This window comes from Poromitra crassiceps (genome assembly GCF_964638095.1).
Source record: "Poromitra crassiceps genome assembly, chromosome: 13".
Classification (NCBI taxonomy): domain Eukaryota; kingdom Metazoa; phylum Chordata; class Actinopteri; order Beryciformes; family Melamphaidae; genus Poromitra; species Poromitra crassiceps.
Genome location: NC_139644.1, coordinates 8065884 through 8073383, shown reverse-complemented (window position 1 = coordinate 8073383; position 7500 = coordinate 8065884). Strand labels below are relative to the sequence as shown.

General features: G+C 45.6%; 1 protein-coding gene across 1 annotated transcript in view; it reads right to left on the bottom strand.

Moving 5' to 3' along the window:
• The window catches only part of LOC310788108 (junction plakoglobin-like), a gene marked incomplete at its 3' end in the record, with an annotated part of 171731 nt that overhangs the window by 126419 nt on the left and 37812 nt on the right, over positions 1–7500 (bottom strand). The window lies entirely within an intron of this gene.

Genomic DNA, 7500 nt, shown 5'->3' with positions numbered 1-7500 from the left:
GGTCATTCAGTGGCGTTTTACTGCCATGTAACATAACTAACTAGCGGCTAACATTAGCCACAGTAGGTGATTACCCAGGGATGCATTGCTCTTAAAGGGCTTGTGCCGCGTGAACTACATAATAATCACATGGGGGGAAAAAACAAATTTTCACATGAGTGGGGCGCGCGCAAATACCACCGTGACGTCACGATGTTCCAAATCTCCCATTCATTTGAGGGCACAAAAAAAAGCAAGGTTTGAACCCATAGAGGGAACTTATGCTGCTGATGAAATGATACAAATGGTACAACGGTAACAGTTTGGTCTCAAATGTGGAAATTTTGACCAGAATTCTTCACACACAAAGTCATATTTGGTTAAAAGCTGAAAAAAAATGTTTTGGGGTTTAGTCCTGCTTTAAACGTTTAACCGACTAGTCGTCTGCATCCCTACTTGCCAGTGATGTGAGCATTATATTTATATCCACCATTTATTTGATTTTTTAATGATTCCTCTTTCATTTTTCTCATCCGTGGTCTCAGACAACCCCCTGTGAATTCCACTGTGGGCTCTATTTACTGTAACAGGCCCCTCTGTGTTTCACTGCGGGCTCTATTTACTGTAACAGGCCCCTCTGTGGAATTTGCAGGCCGTTGTCTGAGACTCAGCGTGCAAGGCAGCGTGTATCACCGTCCACGCTGTGCGGCACGGATACCTGCATCTCTCACTGAAGCTTGGGCCGTTCTGTTTGATTGACAGCTCATAGAAGCAGGGCTGGCAGTTGGCACATGGAATTTAAGGCAATCTGGAGATTATAGGCTATTATAGGTCTGCTATCAATTGTTTGCAAGCTCAATAAACACAGATCTACTATTTGCCCGGAATTTATCCCATCTGCCCTTAAACTGAAATCCTCCAGGACACATGTCTGGGTCCAATTATTCCTAGCAGGAACGTTGACCCAGAGAGAGAGAGAGAGAGCAAGAGAGAAAGAGAAACATGCAGAGAGAGAGAGAGAGAGAGAGAGAGAGAGAGAGAGAGAGAGAGAGAGAGCAAGAGAGAAAGAGAAACATGCAGAGAGAGAGAGACAGAGACACAGAAAGAGAGAGACAGACAGACAGACAGAGAGACAGACAGACAGAGACACAGACAGACAGAGAGACAGAGAGACAGACAGACAGAGAGACAGACAGAGATACAGACAGAGATACAGACAGACAGAGAGAAAGAGAGACAGAGAGACAGAGAGACAGACAGACAGACAGACAGAGAGAGAGACAGACAGACAGACAGACAGACAGACAGACAGACAGAGAGACATACAGACAGAGAAACAGAAAGAGAGACAGACAGAGAGACAGAGAGACAGACAGACAGATAGACAGAGAGAAAGAGAGACAGAGAGACAGAGAGACAGACAGACAGACAGACAGAGAGAGAGAGACAGATACAGAGAGAGAAACAGAAAGAGAGACAGACAGACAGAGAGAAAGAGAGACAGAGAGACAGACAGACAGAGAGACAGACAGACAGACAGACAGACAGACAGACAGACATACAGAGAGACAGACAGACAGACAGACAGAGAGAGAGACAGATACAGAGACAGAAAGAAAGAGAGATGACTGGTCTGCTCTGCTGAGAGAGAAACAGGATTTTCTGGGCAACTTCCATCCCAGCTGTGATCAAACCTCTGTTGTCACGGAGCTGTCCAATCACACGAGAGATACGGAGCTGTCCAATCACACGAGAGATACGGAGCTGTCCAATCACACGAGAGATACGGCGTACGCCCCCCCCCCCCTGCCAACAAAACAAATGTAATGAACAACAGATGCTGAGACTCATCAGGCCTGTGTTTCCTGCCTTATCAATAAATGAAGAGCCAGCCGTCTGGGTGGTGCTCAGCAGAGACTAATGGCCAAATAACACAGACAGACACAGAGACAGAGAGAGAGCAAATAACACAGACAGACACAGAGACAGAGAGAGAGAGAGAGAGCAAATAAGACAGACAGACAGACAGACAGAGAGAGAGAGAGAGAGAGCAGATAACACAGACAGAGAGAGAGAGAGAGAGAGAGAGAGAGATAGAGAGCAGATAACACAGACACAGACACAGAGACAGAGACAGAGAATAACACACAGACACAGACACAGACACAGACACAGACACAGACACAGACACAGACACAGAAACCAATACAAGGTCAATGGGGTCACGCTCCTGTCTGTGCAAGCTGACTGAAGCTCACTGAAATGTCCTCCATACACAAAGTACATTTCAGTGAGTCTCAGTCACCTTGCACCAGAGTCCTGCACTGGGTCGGGGTTCCGCGGGGCCCTGCCGGGTACCCGCAAAAAAACACGGGGTGCGGGTCAAAAATACACTTCTGTAAATTGGTGGGTCGGGCCGCGGGTAAAAATGAACTAAATGCAGACGGGGGGCAGGTGGAACAACGACAACGTATGAGCCATGTATGTTTTTCTGTTGCACTCAGACTGAGGCAGGGGGTGTGTCTGGCAGGGGGTGTGTCTGGCAGCTGGTCTGACTGGAAGAGGAGAAAAGTTTCTGACGCACGTTTTCCGCTTTGTTTACATAACCGGCATCGTTTCAAGTATGCGCATACCGTGCATTGTGTGACGCTATATGGACGGGGGGTCAAGGTGATTGATTGGAGACAATTAAGTTGGACAGATAATATAGTAGGCTAACGTTAGCCTCCACTACAGTCAACCATACACACTGGCTGTTTTCATAGCAACAGGCAACAACATGTCATGGATGGATAGTGTGAAAGTGGAGAGGTCTCGTCCCAACGTGGATTTACGTTCCTGCAACAGCAATCATAAAGGCAGTATGGATTAGGGCTGGCACGGATCACGGACCCGTACGGATCAGCCCCCACGGTTCGGAACGCGGTTCGGAACATCCATGGTCCGCGGACCCCCCCCCCCCCCCCTTTCATTTCATTTAACGTTTAACGTTAGTGTATGAGAACGCCTGACACAGACAGGCATCATCATGGCAAGCACAAGTGAGCTTCCTCAACCCTTCTCCCCGCTGTAAAGTCTCTCTGAAGGCTGTGGCTAGTGGCTACTAAAGACAGCATCACAACAAACTTATTTCAACACCTCTGAAAAAGCACAGGAATGCAAGCAGCGTGTTGCGGGCTGCACAAGATAACGAGAGCCAAAACACACACACGCGCGCGCGCGCGCCGCACACGTTTCACGAACACATTATCACCGGACGGTGAAATGTTGCCTTTAGGACACATAACAACAAAACAACACGTGGGGCCACCGAGTAGCTTAACGTAGCATCAATGTTATGTTTCCAGACTCACCCGGTCTGTACCACCCGTGTCAAGTGACTGCAGGCTAGCAAGTAACAGCCAGCAAGCAGCAAGTTAGGCATAGCAGCGCCACGCTGAAACAGGAAGTTGGGTTGTTCTGCCTTCAGAGTAAAAGCATAAATTGTGTCACTTATGAGAAAAAAATATTTTTGAGCTGTGCAGGGCAACAAATGGTTAGAGAACTATAATAGCATTAAAAAATCGAATCGAAAATCTAATTTTGAGAGAAAAAATCTGAGATTTTTTTTTTTTGCTGATCCAAAAAATCTGTGATCCGTGGCTCAAATCCGTCACGCGATCCGATCCGTGGGTTTTCTGATCCGTTCCAGCCCTAGTATGGATTATACCGGACATATTGGAAATAGCTGGTAAGTCACTTTGCTTGCTGTAACTGTCTGTGTCTGATAGCAGAGCTATCCAGCTGGTTAGTCAGCTAGCAGCTGCTAAAAGCTAATTAACGTATCAGCTGACGAGTCTCGGCCAGAAAGACTGCTGTTCGCCTCCCGTGTGAAATGGTGGCAGTTTCGTTAGGGTCACTACAAAATGTTTGCACTGCAGATTAGGGCTGGGTTCAAAAAATCGATTCTCCGATTTTTTAATCGATTTTCATTTTAATCCTCGATTATCGATTCAGATTAAAAAATAAAAAATAAAAAATAAACAGGCTAAAATATTATGCTGTGTGTGGTAGTTGAAACATAGTTTCAAGTTGACGTTTAATTATGTTTGTAGTTGAAACAAAAACATAAATACTGTAGGCTACATGAATGGAAATGTTTGATCATTATTAATATCTACTTTTAGAAATTATATAGGCTGAAATCAAATCACTGTGCATAATTGTGAAAGTGTCTTTATTGACAGATGAAAAGGCTGTTATTTACCCTTTGTCACCACCTGGTGAGTAAATATATGTGTAACTAAAACCATTAAAATTGACAACAGGTCTGCAACTTTTTTTCCCCATGTATCTACTTGGCTGGTTGGAAACCCCTGTGTTACATAACTGGACAGTCATGTAATTCAGGGTACAGCTCAAAAACCACGTTTTGGTACCACTAACCAAATCAATATTGAAAATTGATCGAATCGGAATCGAATCGAATCAAATCAAATCGAAATTAAACAATTCGCAACCTTGTGAATCGGAATCGAATCGATTCTTGAAATTTGAACCAATACCCAGCTCTACTGCAGATTAACGGTTATTATATATATGCGCTTCCGGATCGGGGCGCGGGTCTAATGTCTGCGGGGCGGGGTGGGTTGCGGTACTGATTGATCATATGTGCGGGTTCACAGAGCGGGGTCGGTACTGCATGTCGCGGGGCCGGGCGGAGCCGGGTCTTGAAAATCAGACCCGCGCAGGACTCTGCCTTGCACAGACAGGAGCGTGACCCCATAGAGACACTGCATGAAATAGGCCACGCCCATCACGGGGGAAATCGCTCCGTTCACTCCCATACACCAGCGTCATTTTCCTTGAATTAAACATAGCTAAAAGCTGTTGTGTGGTGGGCTGTGCAGACAACAAATGTAAAAAAATTGCCAATTAAAGTTTTTTGTACTCCCGAGCAAAACAAGTAAGCCATTGAGCATTCGCGAGAAGAAAATGTGGATTTAGCTGTCAAGGAAGTAAGTTGGAGTGTTCATCTTCCATATATATGATCTTTGTGTGCAACTATGTGACATAGGAGAACGCCAGCGCGTCTGATGCCATCTGTCTGATGTTACACCAGCGTTATTTTCATTAATTTAAACATGCCTAAAAGCTCATGTATTTCACTTCAGGCCACTGTGTGGGATCGTTTATCCAGCCTTGTTTGGGCAATGAAAAGGGACACTGCTCCAGGCCAAATGAGTTAATTTTCTCTATGTACCTTTCCCTCTCTGTTGGAGGAAGTGTACTGAAATAATCTTTTGACATTATCTAAAAAGAAAACTGTCCAAATCCCAGTAAAACCCCGCAAAACTATTTCTATCTGACGAGAGTTCCTCCGTTCGCCCCGGTTAGCTGCGGTTTGTTTTGATAACTGCAGTCATCAGGCAGTGCTTCCTTGTATTTTCCCCCGTCTTGGGCATGGCTTCTGAATGATGACGCATTTTGCAGTGTCTCTATTGACCTTGTATTGGTTTGTGGCTAATATCTTGAGCTAGTGTGAGGAACAGCATGTTATTGTGCTGAGAAATCACTATAGGGCTGACCCCCCAAAAAAACGGAAGCTTCGAAGCTTCAATTGTTGCCATGGTAACCAATGCTCAAATCAGCAATTAATGCTCCCCCCCCTCTCTTTCTGTCTCCATATGCACAGCCATCTAACGTGAGGTGTAGCTTCATGAGACAGTCTCTAGTTTTCAGGCTGGGCGGAGTCCTGCGGGCCAACACTGTTTTTAATATGGGGGAACTTTATTCCACCCCACCACCGGTACGCACCGTGCACACAAACAAACGCACCTTTCTTTCCCCCAGCAGCAGGTAGGCAGGCAGGCAGCAGCCGCAGACAGAGAGCTGCAGCAGGCAGGCAGGCAGCAGCCGCAGACAGAGAGCTGCAGCAGGCAGGCAGGCAGGCAGCAGCCGCAGACAGTGAGCTGCGGACCTGAAAGAGCTCGTGTTGTAAACATGAAACTAACGTGCACTTCGTTTCTTTCCTCATTTCAAGCCAGTGTAACGTTACAAGCGTTCAAGTCAAGTCAACTGGTGTGTTTATAACGTTATGAAGCAGCGTGAGTGAGAGATAATAGGCTACACGTAGCTCTGCTTGGTGAGCTCAGACAGCAGGGAGAAGCATGTAGCTCTGCTTGGTGAGCTCAGACAGCAGGGAGAAGGTAGCTCTGCTTGGTGAGCTCAGACAGCAGGGAGAAGCATGTAGCTCTGCTTGGTGAGCTCAGACAGCAGGGAGAAGGTAGCTCTGCTTGGTGAGCTCAGACAGCAGGGAGAAGGTAGCTCTGCTTGGTGAGCTCAGACAGCAGGGAGAAGCATGTAGCTCTGCTTGGTGAGCTCAGACAGCAGGGAGAAGGTAGCTCTGCTTGGTGAGCTCAGACAGCAGGGAGAAGTAGCTCTGCTTGTTGAGCTCAGACAGCAGAGAGAAGTAGCTCTGCTTGGTGAGCTCAGACAGCAGAGAGAAGGTAGCTCTGCTTGGTGAGCTCAGACAGCAGAGAGAAGGTAGCTCTGCTTGGTGAGCTCAGACAGCAGGGAGAAGGTAGCTCTGCTTGGTGAGCTCAGACAGCAGGGAGAAGTCCGTGTTCAGCCCACCTGAATACATTTTGGTGGCAAATAATAATATCTGCACTCCGTGTCTAATGTTACTTTGACGGCTGCATCAGACTGAAATCAGGACAGAGGAGGAACTTTTTGTCACGAGTTTTACAAAGTTGACTATGAGCCACAGACAGTAAGTAGCCTCCATGTTTGTTTGTTCCTCGGGCTGTAGTGTGTTGCCTGTGTTGTTGTGTTGTCTAATAGAGAGCCGCAGTAACGAGTCCGGAAATCATCGATGCTAACAGCTAGGGGTGGGACAAAATATCGATACCCACGTTATCGCGATATTTCCACCCGCGATACGTTATCGATACACTGGCGCCAAGTATCGATATGTTTATTATTATTATTTTATTTTTTTTATTTATTTTATTTTTATTTTATTTTTTTTCAAGTTGACTTTATTTATGTTTGTAGTTGAAACAAAAACATAACTACTGTAGGCTACATGAATGGAAATGTTTGATCATTAATATCTACTTTTAGAAATTATATAGGTAGGTAGGTAGGTTATAGCCTATAGGTTTTCTTGTTTTAATAGTAATAATAAAAAGACTTAATGTGTAACTTTTCCTCCGTGGTATCGAAAATGGTATGAGTGAGTGAGTGAACTCAGAGAGTTCATGTCAATTCTGCTAATAAATGCATAATACATGATTTTTTGCCTTCAGAGGTATTTTTTTCACTTGTTACACAGGTATCGTGATGTATCGTCTTCCAATATATCGCAGTATCGCAGTATCGCAGTATCGTGATATATCGTTATCGAGGGCCAAGTATCGTGACGATATCGTATCGTGAGCTACTCAGCGATTCCCACCCCTACTAACAGCCCTGGTTCTTCACAGTTTTCGCCTATGGGAGTTTTGAATGGGTTTTTGGCGCGATGCTTCTAATAAT